The sequence below is a fragment of the Carcharhinus amblyrhynchos genome, unplaced genomic scaffold (assembly GCF_965287045.1).
Source record: "Carcharhinus amblyrhynchos unplaced genomic scaffold, sCarAmb.v2.hapA scaffold_42, whole genome shotgun sequence".
Classification (NCBI taxonomy): domain Eukaryota; kingdom Metazoa; phylum Chordata; class Chondrichthyes; order Carcharhiniformes; family Carcharhinidae; genus Carcharhinus; species Carcharhinus amblyrhynchos.
This window is the reverse complement of record NW_027649783.1, coordinates 1,991,889-2,007,509: the sequence shown is the minus strand read 5'-3', so window position 1 is coordinate 2,007,509 and position 15,621 is coordinate 1,991,889. Positions and strand designations below refer to the sequence as shown.

At 44.0% G+C, this 15,621-nt stretch overlaps 4 non-coding genes across 4 annotated transcripts; 2 read left to right on the top strand and 2 right to left on the bottom strand.

The window, feature by feature from the left end:
- The first annotated feature begins 2,273 nt into the window (after positions 1-2,273).
- trnai-aau (transfer RNA isoleucine (anticodon AAU)) lies at positions 2,274-2,347 on the top strand. Its single transcript has one exon. It is a non-coding gene; the product is annotated as a tRNA-Ile (tRNA).
- A 2,477-nt stretch (positions 2,348-4,824) lies between these two features.
- On the bottom strand, positions 4,825-4,896 carry trnad-guc (transfer RNA aspartic acid (anticodon GUC)). Its single transcript has one exon. It is a non-coding gene; the product is annotated as a tRNA-Asp (tRNA).
- Positions 4,897-10,050: 5,154 nt separating this feature from the next.
- Positions 10,051-10,132, bottom strand: trnas-gcu (transfer RNA serine (anticodon GCU)). The gene has a single exon. It is a non-coding gene; the product is annotated as a tRNA-Ser (tRNA).
- Positions 10,133-10,342: 210 nt separating this feature from the next.
- Positions 10,343-10,414, top strand: trnac-gca (transfer RNA cysteine (anticodon GCA)). Its single transcript has one exon. It is a non-coding gene; the product is annotated as a tRNA-Cys (tRNA).
- Positions 10,415-15,621: the final 5,207 nt, after the last annotated feature.

Here is a 15,621-nt window from a genome sequence, read left to right as displayed (position 1 = left end):
GTATTGCGTACAGTTCTGGTCGCCGCATTATAAGAAGGATGCGGAGGCATTGGAAAAGGTGCAGAGGAGGTTTACCAGGATGTTGCCTGGTATGGTGGGAAGGTCTTATGCGGAAAGGCTGAGGGACTTGAGGTTGTTTTCGTTAGAGAAAAGAAGGTTAAGAGGTGACCTGATTGAGGCATACAAGATGATCAGAGGATTGGATAGAGTGGACAGTGAGAGCCTTTTTCCTCGGATGGTGATGGCTAATATGAGGGGACATAGCTTTAAATTGAGGGGTGATAATTATAGGGCAGATGTCAGAGGTAGGTTCTTTACTCAGAGGGTAGTAAGGGCGTGGAATGCCCTGCCTGCAGCAGTTGTGGACTCTTCAACTTTAAGGGCGTTCAAATGGTCAGTTGGATAGGCATATGGATAATATTGGAATAGTTTAGGTTGGAGGGTCATTAGATTCGTTCCCCCGGTCGGCACAACATCGAGGGCCGAAGGGCCTGTACTGCGCTGTAATGTTCTACACTCTATGGTTGTCCAGCTGGGGAAGACTGCACTCGCCTCGTTCCATTCTTACCCTTCTGGTCAGTGGCACAATATCACCCGCAATGGTCACTCTTCTCCCTCCTGTGTTGTTACCTCCCGAATCTTTGAAGGATCTAACCTTGGCTCCCTTCTATTTCTAGACCTCACCTCTCGGTGTTATAATCTGAAGAACAGTGTTAGTTTTCACACGTAAGCTGATAATACCCAGTTCCAGCTCACCATCAGCTCTCAGAACCAATCCCTCTTATTAAATTATTAGATTGCTTATCCAGCAGCTTGTACTCGATAAGCAGATAATTCCCCATTAAACATCTGGAAGGCCAAAGGTCCCACCACAAATTCCATTCCCAGTCAATGACTCCATCACTCTCCGTGGTCACTGTCGAGGCCGAAATAAACTCATATAACCTGGGCACATCATTACACCTGGAAATGAGATTGTGACCACACATCTGTTCCTGCACCAAGGCCACCTGTTTCCAGCTGTGTAACTTCACACATTGTGGATAATACCTGATCTCAACTGTACCTGAAACCCTCATCCATGTTTTTGTTACCTCTGGACTTGCTGACTCAAATACACTCCTCCTGCAGATTTTGTTCCCTGAAGGACATTAGTAAACGGTATGAGGTTTTATAAAAATGGACAATTAATTCAGGGTTTGTCTTGAATTAAAATTTCACCATCTGCCCTTTTGGGTTTTGAACCCAGCTTCCCAGAGTATTACCCAGGATCTCTGGATTACTTGTCCACTGCCACTGCCTCCCCCAAGCATGATCAGGACTGGGATTTGAATCCTCGCCTTTTCCATTACCCTCATGAAAATCTCGATCAAGTTCATTAACTATGGGATTACTGAGGGGCTTTCCTTAATTATTGTGCATCAGCACAGGTGGGTGTTATTTTTTTACCTCTCCGGTTATTATTTGGAGAATATTACATATTGAACAACAAAGAAGAACACAGCACAGGAAACAGGCCCTTCGGCCCAACAATTAAACTGATATGAAACTGATTGGACTCATTCTTACAGCTATTTCTGAAGAGGTGTCTTTACCCTTTGCAATTCTCCACTCATTTGGCACCACCCATATAACGAGCTGGGTTAGAAATTGCCTCCATTGCCACTGCAATTTCCACCCTTATTTCCCTCAGTATCCATCGATCCGTCTCTTCCAGTCACCAGAACACAGCAATTAAGAACAGACATTGCACATGGCACTTTGACTCTGTTCTACCATTCCAATCGATCATGAGACATTTATTTATTTGTCTTCATTGCCAGACAGTGAAAACACAGTCACAGTAAAAAAAAACAAGAGCAGCAACAACAACATCAGGCAACACACATATAGAAATCACACTATGTTTCTGGTAAGTGTTTTTCTTTAACCCTACAGTGCAGAAAGAGGCCCTTCAGCCCATCGAGTCTGCACGGACCACAATCCTATCCAGGCCCGACCCCCTGATTCCTACATTTTTTTACACGCTAATTCCTCGAACCTTCGCATCTCAGGACACTAAGGGCAAATTTTAGCACAGCCAATCAACCTAACCCACACGTCTTTGGTCTGTGGGAGGAAACTGGAGCATCCGAAGGAAACCCACGCAGACACGTGGAGAATGTGCAAACTTCTCTAATTGAAGCCAGGTCCCTGGAGCTGTGCAGCAGCAGTGCTGACCATTATGCTACCGTGCTGCCCCGATAACCATCCGTGGAGGCATGTTTGGATGTTGCCGGTTAGCTCAGTTGGTTAGAGCGTGGTGCTAATAACGCCAAGGTCGCGGGTTCGATCCCCGTACGGGCCAGTTTACCTTTTCCCTCAAACTGAACGATATTAGGCGGCACGGCAGTCGATGCTGAAATTGCCTCTGAATGTCCTGAGATTTTTTGATTAGGGGCAAATACGTAGGGATATGGGGGTAGGGCTTGGGTGGAATTGTGGTCAGTGCGGACTCGATGGGCCAAATGGCCTTTTTATGCACTGTAGGTTTTCTATGATTCTATGAAGTGTTCTAAAAGTCACTACATTTTCAGCATTCACAACAAATTCAAATGTTTGAAATATCAACAATTCTATGCGGGGAAAACAAACTGTGAGTTTTAAGACATGAACCAAATTTCTGCAGTTTATACTGACATCCACCCAAAATACATTATCTATGAATACATAATTTTCCAAGCTTGGGTCGTAAGGCCCTGTATCAGAGAATAGGATAGTGTAGAAGAGGCCCTTTGGCCCAACGAATCTACAGTGATGCATGAAATGCCCTGGCCTGCCCAACTAATTCCACTCGCCAACACTCGGCCCATTGAGCAGAAAGCAGTGCCACAGACTGAAAGGAGGTTTTAGTTCACATGGGCAGCATGGTCGGCGGAGGCTCAGAGGGCTGAAGGGCTGCTCCTATGCTGTAATTTTCTCTCTTCTCTGATATTTAAAGAGTACACATTGATTTACACAGCCAGAGACTGACAATTAGAGGATGAATCCCACAGGCAGTTGCAGAGACTGATTGGTAAAAGTAAACCCAGTCCCCCTCATGTAGTGACCGAGAAGGACAGTTACAACATTAATCCCAAAATGACAGAGCATCGCAGGGAGGGAATGAACCCCGCAGTCACTCTCAGCTCCCACTAACTGGCAAATACACATCGAGTGCCCAACAGTACCACGGACAGAGTGACTCCATCAGTCACATAGAACACCAGGCAATTACTATTCCATAGAACGTGAACAGAAGTGATAGAGAAGGAAAAAGGGAAGTGTGGTGAGAAAGAGATAGAGGAGCAAATCTGTATGCAGATCATGGATGACAGATACAGTATTAATTCCATTCTCTCACAGACAGATGTGGAGTTGCCGACGTGGGACTGGGGGAGGCACATTAAGTAGCAGCAGGACACCAGGTTAAAGTCCAACAGATTTATTTGGTAAGATGAGCTTTTGGAGCGCCGCTCCTTAACCTGATGAGGAAGATGAAAACATAATGAAACAATAGGCTAAAAGTGGCCACGAAAAATACACTGGCCAGCAGGATTAAGGAAAATCCCAGGGCTGATTGTACATACATAACGAGCAAGAGGGCAGCCAGGGAGAGGGTTGGCCCACTCAAAGGCAACGAAGAGAATCTATGCGTGGAGCTAGAGTAAATGGGTGAAGTATTAAATGAGAACTTTGCGTCAGTGTTGACTGAAAATGACGTGTATGATGATGAGTCTGGGGAAGGATGTGCAGGTGGTTTGAGTCATGTTGAGATCAACACGGAGAAGGTATTGGTGCCCTTGAGAAATATTAAGGTCGGTAAGATAGGTCTGATGGGATATACCCCAAAAACTGAGAGAGACAAGGGAGGAATTGTTGGAGCCTGAGAGAAATCATTGCAATCTGCCTGGGTACAGAGGAGGTCCCAGATGATTGGAGAATCGCCTATGTTATTCCTTTGTTGAAGAAGGATAACACCAACAATCCAGGTAATTACGGGCCGGTGAGCCTTCCATCAATGGTCGGGGAATTATTGGAGAGAATTCGTCGAGACAGGGTATTTCCCACTTGGAAATGAGTGGACATATCAGTGAGAAACAACATGGTTTTGTAAAGGGGAGCTTTTGTCTCACGAACATGATCGAGTGTTTCAAGGAAGTGACGAAGATGGTTGATGAGAATAGGACAGTGAATGGTGTCTTCATGGACTCTCTTCATAGCTCAAATTCTCCATCCCAGGCAACGATGTGGTCCCTGGTAAATGGACACTGCACCCTCTCCCGTGGAATCATATCCTTACTGTAGTGATTTGACCGGAACTGCGCACTGTCCTCCAGCGGTGGCTTCAACAAAATTTTTTTCCAACTGGAAATGAACCTTCCTGCTCTTACAATCATGCATTAATATTCCATTCCTCACGCTGCATGAATCTTCACAACTCACAGACTCAAAGGGATTTCCAATATTGAAAACATTGGAGGTTTCCTTTGTATTTTCAGGGATCTGGGAATCAGTGGATCATCCAAAAATAGAACTGAAAAATATGAAATCACAGCATTTATTGGCATTGTGCTAATATCAGGGTAATATTCAACGTGTTGGCTCCGTGGCATCGCCACATCAAAGGTGAGCGAAAATGCTGATGAATTGAACGAACGTTGATCTCAGGTTACCAAAAGTTTCCGTACAAATGTAAAGATTTCCATTTTCGAAAGTTTCAATTCTTCACAGTCTTTTATTTTTGCCGTTTTCAAAGTTGCAGAACGACACAAGTACAATTTGACATAATAAAATTATAATGAACTCCCCGTCGGGGAATTGAACCCCGGTCTCCCGCGTGACAGGCGGGGATACTAACCACTATACTAACGAGGAGCTCCCCCACGAAACGACGAAACGCATTGTACACTTGCAATTTACACTTCCAGAGCGATAACTCAGTAGTGACGAGATCAGTTATTTTCCCCAATACGAAGAACCATTTCATGCAGCAAACAGCTAATTAAGACTTTTGGATTAGCAGGAAAGAGAATGAGATGGATGCATGAAGAAAAAACACAAATCAGGTGGAGACAGAAAGTGATAGAGAAACCGCATGTTCTTTTTAATTTTGGAGGAAAGGCGGGGTCTTGAAATCTGAACATGCTGGACAATCTCAGCTGGTCTCTCTCCACAGATGGTGTCAGACACACATCTGGTATAAAGTATCCGCCTTCAGGATTTAATTGACACCCATAGTTTTCTAACCTGAAGTCAGATGTTCCCCGACTCCGACACAGATGATTTTTCAAAATGTTATTTTCACGGGATGTTGCTGTCGCGGACTGGGCCAGCATTCCTTATCTAGTATTAATTTGGTGTTAAGTTCTTTCTTGAGCCACTGCAGTCCATATGGTGTATGTACACACACTGTGCTGTTAGGGAGGGTGTTCCAGGATTGTGAGACAGCCACAGAAACGGCGATATATTTCCAAGTCAGGATGGTGTGTGTCTCTCGGAGTGGAACTTGCAGGTGGTCCTTGTTTCTCTGCATCTGCTGCCCTTGTGCTTCCAGCTGAAAGATTTCGCGGGTTTGGATGGTGCCTCGATACGGAAAAATCACCGTCAGGATTGGGATTTCAGAGAAATGTGATGCCTGAAAACAGCGTCTTAAACTTTCCGGCCATTTTGATCCACTCACTCAACGAACACCCGCCCTGCGCAAATCGATCTGAATTCCATCTTCATCCTCATTATATTTAAAACGTGTCTCTACCCATTTTTCAACCGCAGCCAGAGTGCTGGACCTGAGTCCCATCCTACAACCCCAGAGCTGGACAAATACAGACAGAATTCCAAACTCAGAGACAGTTCTGACAACGGCCGAGTTTCCCTACCCTTGTGTTCTTGATAAAAGGCAGAAAGCAAGTGTGTGCAGAGCAGAGTGGCGCAGCAGAAGCGTGCTGGGCCCATAACCCCGAAGATGATGTATCAAAGCCACCCTTTGCTCTGATATTCGCATTCACATCCAAGTGGGGCACTTGGCTGCTGCCCCAGGGGTTATCCTGGTTTCGTTGGCAGTAAATTTGTACCCTCTTGTTGATTTGTGTCACCTTGGGCGGCAGGTTTCTCTCAGTTGGTCGGGCATCTTATTCAGCACGGGTTTCATTCCCGTCTTTGGACGGAGATGAGGAGACATTTCTTCACCCAAAGAGCCTGTGGAGTTCATTCGCACAGGAAGTAGTTGATGCCAGAACATTGAATGTATTCAGGAAGCGGTTAGATTTAGCACTTGTGACGAATGGGGTCGAAGGATATGGGGAGAAAGCAGGATTAGACTGCTGATTGGACGATCAGCCATGACCGTGATGAATAGCAGAGAAGGTTCGAAGGGCCAAATGGCCTCCTCCCGCTCCTGTCTTCTATGTTTCTATGTAATATCGAGGTTATTTATGAAGGCCGCGTTCTCAGCCTTGCTCCTGGCCTGAGGTGTGAATCCTCGGTTAAATCACCACCAGTCAGTTCTCCTCTTTGATGACACCGAGATTTATCTAAAACTGTGGACTTTGCTTTGATTTTATAAGCAATGGACACATCACATCCCTGACACATTGCTCCGATATAAAACTGTGGAAAGAAATATAAACTGAGCCTGTAAACCGGGAGTATTCCTAAAATATCATTTAAATCATGCTTTTGAAATTGATCATTTCGGGAATATTATCCAGAAATAAAATCCAGGAACCAACTGCACAAAGGCTCCAGACGCTTGACGTGATTTGAACAGGAAACTTTCATAATATGGGAGTAAGTCCTGCTATCGTTACCCCACAAGCACATGCCGTGTCGCTGCTATACAGACCTGATTTTGCCCATTAAACTGAATCATTTCAGTTCATTCTTTTTGGGGCTGTTTCTGGAGGTGTTACTGAGTCAGGAATGTAGGAACTGGACCGTAGTTTTTTTTTAGGTAACAGCAGTTCGAGTTTTCCCATGAAATGTTCTGGTGTCTGTGAGTCAGCGGAGAGAACTGGATTGGATTGAGGATTGGCTGACTGACAGGGAGCAGAGGGTCGGGGTAAATGGGGGAAAAATGATGCTTCTTAGGCTGGCGAACTGTAACAAGCGGGGTGCCACAGGGGCCAGGCCTCGGATCTCAACTCTTTCCAATCTATATCAATGATCTGCAAGCAGGGACAGAGTGTAACACGACAAAATTTGTGAATAATACACAATTTGTGGGAAAGCAGGCGGTGAAGAGGATGTAAAAATATTCCAGATGGATCTAGATATACTCGGAGAATTGGATAGCTTTTGGCAGATGGAGTTCAATGTGGATAAATGCGAAAGGCAAATTATTATCCTTCTGGAAAGCAGTTTCAAATCTGTCTGGACAGAGGGATCTGGCTGTCTCTCTCCAGAATCACAGAAAGTCAGTATGCGGTTAAAATGTATAATTTAAAAGGCAATTTGAATGTAAGCATATATTGCAAAAAAACTGGAGTAAGAAAGTAGAGAAATATTGTTTCAATTGTATGGATGAAGTCACAACTGGAATGTTGTGTCCAGTTTTGGTCCCCTTATTTGTGGAAAGATGAGGTGGTATTACATCCAGCACTTTTTCCTTTCCTTCTCTATGTGCGGTATGCTTTGTCTGCAAGAAACCATACCTTTCACTGTATACTATTTCATGTGACAAAAATAAATCAATTCAAATCCAATCAAATCCGGCTGTCAGAATGAGATTACCGACGCGACTGGCGAGTTACAACCACAGGTCGACTTGGCGAGTGGTGAAAACTGATATCACTGCTTCTGATCTTCACCAGAACAGACAGTGAAATGGAACATTGTTCGGGAACATTCCTGATTTTACAATGTTGTTACGAAAGAAATGGTTAATAATCTGTGGGAGATATTGAAAAAATATGTCCATTTGACAGGCTTTGGCGGTTGGCTCGTTGGTCTAGGGGTATGATTCTCGCTTAGGGTTGCGGCATTAAAATGCGAGAGATCCCGGACGAGCCCCGGAATTATTTTTATTTTTTTCCAAAGTAGATTCCGAAAGTGATTAAAGTCAGGAGCAGATTCAAGTTCCCGAGAAATCATTGCAGAGAATATATTACTGCAGAACATGGTCCATTTACCAGTAACCAGATCGTTCTCTGGGATGGAGAATTTGAGCTGTGAAGAGAGACTGGATTGGATCAGACTGTTTTATTTAGAGCAGTGAAGACTGAGAGGAGACCTGATTGAGGCATATAAGGAATGGACAGGGTGGATCGGAAGCTGCTGCTGCCTTATAGCACGGGCATTCGACCTCTGACCTTCGGGTAAGCGTTCTCCAAGGCGGCCTTCACGACACACGACAGCGCAGAGTCGCTGAGCAGAGACTGATAGCCAAGTTCCGCACACATGTGGAAGGGTCTCAACCGGGATCTTGGGTTCATGTCGCCCTATCTGTAACCCCCATGACTTGCCTGGGTTTGCAAACCCTCACTTACTGTACTGTCTGGAGACAATACACATCTCTTTAACTTGTGCCTAACGCTGCTTCCACTTAGATTGTCTGCATCTTAAAGACTTGAATAGCAGCTTTGTTGGAAAGACTCGCATTCTAATTAGTAATCTGTAAACTGTGCGCTGTCGTATTCTCTGTCTGAGGTCAGAACTCTCCATTCACCTGACGGAGGGGCAAACCCCGAAAGCTTGTGAGTTTACTATCAAATAAATCGGTTGGACTTTAACCTGGTGTTGTGAGACTTCTTACTAGTGGTGTGCCAAGGGATCAGTGCTGGGTCCATTATTGATTGTCATCTATATCAATGATCTGGATGATAATGTGGTAAATTGGATCAGTAAATGTGCTGATGATACCAAATTGGAGGTGTAGTGGACAGTGAGGAAGGTTTTCAAAGCTTGCAGAGGGATTTGAGTCAGCTAGAAAAATGGGCTGAAAAATGGCAGATGGAGTTTAATGCAGACAAGTGTGAGGTGTTGCACTTTGGAAGGACAAACCAAGCTAGAACATACAAAGTTAATGGTAGGACACTGAAGAGTGCAGTAGAACAGAAGGACCTGGGAATACAGATACATAATTCCCTAAAAGTGACTTCACAGGTAGATAGGGTCGTAAAGAGCGCTTTTGAACATTGGCCTTTATAAATCAAAGTATTGAGTATAAGAGTTGGAATGTTATGGTGAGGTTGTATAAGACATTGGTGAGGCCGAACTTAGAGTATCGTGTGCAGTTTTGGTCACCTAATTACAGGAAGGATATTAATAAGGTTGAAAGAGTGCAGAGAAGGTTTACAAGGATGTTGCAGGGATTTGAGGAACAGAGTTACAGAGAAAGGTTGAATAGGTTAGGACTTTATTCCCTGGATCTTAGAAGAATTAGGGGAGATTTGATACAGGTGTATAAAATTATGATGGGTATAGATAGAGTGAATGCAAATAGACTTTTTCAACGGAGGCGAGGGGAGGGAAAAAAAGTAGAGGACATGGGTTAAGGGTGAAGGGGAAAGGTTAAAGGGAATATTGGGGGGGAGGGCTTCTTCACACAGAGAGTGGTGGGAGTGTGGAATGAGCTGCCGGATGAAATGGTAAATGCGGGCTCATTTTTAACATTTAAGAAAAGCTTGGACAGGTACATGGATGAGAGGGGTGCGGAAGGATATGGTTCAGGTACAGGTAAGTGGGACTAGGTAGAAAAATGGTTTGGCACAGCCAGGGAAGGCCAAAAGGCCTGTTTCTGTGCTGTAATGTAAAGCTGCTGCGCAAAGAATGACATATTGGACTTTTCATCGTTATCTGGTGAGATATTCAAAGATTGTGGTCAGGAACTCATTGGAGTCGTCTTTTTAGATAAGGAACTGGTGGATTAATGCTTTCAGAGAGGTGAAACTGCCACCCCGAAAATCAAACAATCCCCACAGTGCAGAAGAAGGGCATTCGGCCCATCGAGACTACACCAACAGCAATCCGACCCAGGCCGCATCCCCACATGCTGAGTTTACCCCCAATAAAGGGGCAGTGAAGACGTATTTCCGACGAGGATGGGATGTAAACCCACACGTGTAGAACACAATGAAGTAGCAATCCATCGCCTTCACCACTAGGCCACCTCGTCATACAAAAATGCCCTTTCTAATCACCTCTTGAACAAAGAACACATTTCTCCTGTAGGATAATGTTGTGTTTCCACTTTCTGGTTAATTTTGGTTCGCTGTTACTCTTCCATTCGATTTAAATCCCGAGAAGGGAAAGAGGGAAACAATTCCCTGTTTGAGTTTTGAATTCACCAAACATAACACAGGCGTAAAAATTAGTTTACAGTTGTGAGCTTGTGGCGCAACGGTAGCGCGTCTGACTGCACATTAGAAGGTTGCGTGTTCAAATCACGTCAGGCTCAAAGAATAATTATTCACCCGTCCTCGGATTTTGTATCTGGTCAAAGTTCATTGTTCATGAATCCAAATCTTTATCCAGATTTTGTATCTGGATAAAGTTCATGACGAATCTCAAAACGATGAGAGATACAATACTTTATATATTTGCTCAATCTACGCCTGTACCTCGGGCAATAAAAAGACAATATAATTAAAAAAAAGCATCTCAGCTGTAAAGCACTTTGAAACTTCCAGCCGTTTGGAAAAAAAAAACACATTTCGAGACAAGATAAAAGCAAAATCCTGCCGAAGCTGGAATCTGAAACAACAAATCAAAATACTGGAAAAACTCAGCAGGTCTGACATGATCTGTGGAGAGAGACCAGCTGAGATTGCCCAGCATGTTCAGACTTCAAGTCTTTCCTACAAAATTAAAAAGAACATGTAGTTTGATATGAACGGCAAACGCACCTTTCTGTCTCCACCTGATTTGTGTTTTTCCTTCATGCATCCATCTCATTCTCTTTCCCGCTAATCCAAAAGTCTTAATTCGTCAGTTAAAGCCGCTGTTTGCTGCATTAAACTTTCTTCACTGTCCACTATGCCACCAATCTTGGTGTCATCTGCAAACTTACTAACTGTGCCTCCTATATTCTCTTCCAAATCATTAATACAAATGACAAGTAACAGCGGACCAGCACTGATCCCTGAGGCACACCACTGGTCACAGGATTCCAGTTTGAAAAACAATCCTCTACAACCATCCCCTGGCTTCTGTCAAGAACCCAATTTTGTATCCATTAAGATGCCTCACCCTGGATCCCATGAGATTTAATCTTTATGCAACAACCTACCTTGTGGTATCTTGTCAGAGTATTGCACGGTGCCTTTCGTTTCCAAAATGTATCAGTTAAGGGGATTAGCAGGATGAATATGTGGGGTTACTGAGACAGGTTCTGGGTGGGATGGTATCTCAGAGAGTTGGTTCAGACTCAATGGACCAAGTGGCCTCCATCTGCACTGGAGGGATTCTATTGCAGTTAAGGCTGAGATAGGCAAATTTTGGATTCTTGGGGAATTGAGGGAGTGATGAGTAAACTGGAGTTCAACCCAAGATCTGAAACTGTATAAGAAGCGAGTATGCCCACATCTCAATACTGCAGCCATACTTTGGAACCCATACATTCAAAGAGATATTCAGCTCATAGAGAGAGTGCAAAGACATGAAACCTGGAAAATGAAAGGCATGAGGGGAATAGCTTATGAGCGATTAAGGATTCTTGAATTGCAATCTGTAGAGAAGGCTGATTTATGGTTTAGTTCAATATTATCAAATTGATACATGGTCTTATTGCCTAAGCTTCAAAAGCTTTATTCACAGCGAATGTATTTTGGTGGATGTCAGTACAAAGTACAGAAATCTGGTTCATGTGATGATATTCACAATTTGTTCTCCCCACATAGAATTGTTGATATTTCAAAAGTTTTACCTGATTTTGATACTGAAAATGTAGTGACCTTTAAAAAACTTGTCAGAAATACCGTGTGATTTCTCTCTTTGTATTGTCTGATGCTGTTGCTGTTCTGAGTTTTGTTGTTCTGTTGTTTTAATGCTGTGCCTCTGTGCTTTGCACTGTATAAAGATACATAAATCATAATTGTATTAATCATACAATCCCTACAGTACAGAAAGAGGCCATTTGGCCCACCAAACCCTATTCCCATAACCTCACATATTTACCCTGCCAATCCCCTGACACTCAGAGTCAATTTAGTCTGGCCAATAAACCTAATCTCCACAGACAAGGGGAGAATGTGCAAACTCCACACAGATAGTGACCTGAGGCTGCAGTGGAACCCAGGTCCCTGACACTGAAGGAGCAGTGCTAACCACTGTGTCACCCTTGAATGGGGGAACATTATTGATGAGCCACGTGGTCAATGTCTGCTCTTATTTACTGTGTTCTTGTGACTGGAGGAGACAGATCCATGGATACTGAGGGAAATATGGGTGGAAATTGCAGGGGCTTTGGCCAAAACTTCCCTATCCGAGCTCATGGTGCCAGAGAACCGGAGAACTGCAAATGGTAAACACTCTTCTTCAGAAAAGGCTGTGAGGAGAACCCAATAAAAGTCCAATAAATTTAACTTCAGCAATGTGGAATATTCTCCAAACAATAACTGCAGATAACATTAACTCTCCCTTGTGCTAATGTGCATTAATTAAGGAAACCACTTGTAATTCATAAAGGTGAATTATGTTTAATGAATTTGCTCGAGATTTAGGGAACAGAAAAGGTTGATGTGGTTAATGTGAACATGGACTGTCAAAAAGCATTTTATAAATAAAGGGCCACACAGCAAACTTGTGGGAACATTTGGAGCTGAGAGAATAAAAGGGACAGCAGAACATGGATAGGAAGCTGACTGAGTGACAGGAAACACAGCAGTGGGAAATGTTTTTATTTGGAATGGAGCTCGGTTAAAGTGGGATTCCAGGAGGGTTGGTGTTCGGAATCCTGCTCTTCCTGATCCATATTAGAGACATCGGCAATGCTGTACAGAGCACACACTCAAACTGTGGGAATTACACAATACATGGCAGCATTGTGAACTGTGAGGGGGGAGTGCTGAAACTCACAGTTTCTGAGACAGCTTGTGGATTGGTCAAACAAGACCAATTTAAAGTAGAGAAGTGTGAAATGATTTATTTCAGTGGGAAGAAAAGGGAGAGACAATATGAAAGAAATGATACAATTGTAAAGGCATGCGGGAACAAGGGACCTGTGGTTAAATGTGACACTAATAATTGCTGTTTAGGTGGCAGCTTGAGAGTGTGGTTACTAAGGTATTTGGGATTGTGAGCTTTATACGTAAGGACAGAGCTTACAAGAGCAAACAAGTTATGGGAAACCTGTTTAAAACCCTGGTTTGGCCTCAGTTGGAGTATTGCACTCTGATCTGGACAGCAGTGTTTAGAAAGGGTGTGAAGGCATTAGAGAGGGTGCAATAAATCTCTGGGCATGGGTCCAGGGATGAGGAGGTTCAGTTACATCGGTAGATTGGAGAATTTGGGTCTTTGGTGAAGAGAAGGTTGAGAGGAGATTTGATCGAGGTGTTCAGGATTGTGGAGGGAATTGGAAGGAGCTGATAGGGAGAAGCTGTCATGTCCCAATCTTCCTCTGTCAGGAAGTGTTCCCCAAACTGAATGAACAGGACATCGTTCCCGGTTACACTTCTCCAGCAATGCTAAATATTCCCAGTATTTGTTTGAATGTGAAACATTTAAGATAATTATACAAACACAATATATTGTTTAGAGTAAAGAAGAAACATTAAAAGTGAAAATTCATGTTGATGTCCCTCTGCGGGGCTTTTAGTCTTTCCAGTGTGGGCCAGTGGTCTGATTAATCCGATGGTGCTTTTCCCAGTCGCCTGTGTAACGTGGCTCGAATCCCAGCCTTCAGTTTTTGAACTGCACAGCGGAGCGTTGAAGGAAGTGTTGGGGCTGAATGGCCTCATCTGTGCTTTAATCCTCCTGCTGTCTGGTGAGCTGATCTGACATCCACCCCAGAGTGGAGTCGCTGCACAGATCGTCTTAAAAATGGTCTCTAAGCTGAGGGAGTGACTGTGAATCTCGTCACCACTTCCATCCTGACTAATTTCCTCCACTTCAAACCGTCCATCAATGTCAGAAGGAGTCAGAACCAGAGTAGGAGACTCCACCAATGATTCAGTCCCATCTTCCACCATTTGAACATCCTGCCTTGCCTCACACCTTCTCTGTTCTCCAGCAGCGGGGATGTTCCAGGGTCTTGGTTACTCGGAATGCCCTGTTCGAGGATTTCCTCGCTCTAAAGCTGATGACTGTTGATGTCTGTCAGCAAGTTGTTGGGAATTGGCTCCTCTTCATCTCTAACCTCAGACCAATCAGGAACTTCCATCTTCCAAGCTTCTAGGGGCTGGTTGAGCTGAAACAACAAGAATTGAGGATTTTGCCGTGTTGTTACATTCCAGCAGATTTCATTAAACACCAACTTTTTCACTTCATTAACAACTGGAGGAATAGCAATGGAATGTATTGGCCCATTTATCCTCACATAGGAGTTGGGACATCATGTTGAAGTCATGTTAAGGCCCCACTAGGAATACCTGGTGCAGTTCTGGTCACCCTGTTATAGAGAGAATATTATTAAACTAGAAAGAGTTCAGAAAAGATTTACTCAGATACTACTGGGACTTGATGGTTTAAGTTATTAGGAGAAACTGAATAGACTGGGATTTTTTTCCCTGGAGTGTAGGAGGCTTAGGGGTAATCTTATAGAGGTCTATAAAAGAATGAGGGCCATAGATGAGATAGATAGTCAATATCTTTTCCCAATTTCAGGGAGTCTTAAAGTGGAGGGTGTAGGTTTAAGGTGAGAGGAGAGAAACACAAAAGGGTCCAGAGGAGGTGAGTGTTTGGAACGAGCTGTCTGAGGTAGCAGTAGAGGCGGTTACAATATTGTCTTTTCAAAAGCATTTAGATAGTTACATTGGGTAAGATTGGTATAAGGGGTATTGGGAAAAACTGAGAATATGGAATTGAGATAGAGGATCAGCCATGATCACACTGAATGATGGAACAAGCATGATGGGCTGAGTGGCCTCCTCCTCTTCCGAGTTTCTATGTTTTCAGGTTCTGATGAAAGGTCACAGACCTGAAACACTAACTCTGTGCAGCATCTGTTTGCAGAGAGAAACAATCTGCTGAGCTTTCTTTTCTGTTTCATTTCTGATTTCCAGTGTCTGAACTGAACCCAGCCAGAGTCAGCACCTTCAGGAGAGAGAGAGAGGAACCAGTGAGTGTGGAACTGAACCCAGCCAGAGTCAGCACCTTCAGGAGAGAGAGAGAGGAACCAGTGAGTGTGGAACTGAACCCAGCCAGAGTCAGCACCTTCAGGAGAGAGAGAGAGGAACCAGTGAGTGTGGAACTGAACCCAGCCAGAGTCAGCACCTTCAGGAGAGAGAGAGAGGAACCAGTGAGTGTGGAACTGAACCCAGCCAGAGTCAGCACCTTCAGGAGAGAGAGAGAGAGGAACCAGTGAGTGTGGAACTGAACCCAGCCAGAGTCAGCACCTTCAGGAGAGAGAGGTAAATAATCTAAACCCTGTGTCTAAAAACAGAGGCAGAGAGGAAAGAGGGAACCAATGAGCAGTGAGCCGAATGTCAGTCGTAGGGCAGTTGCTGG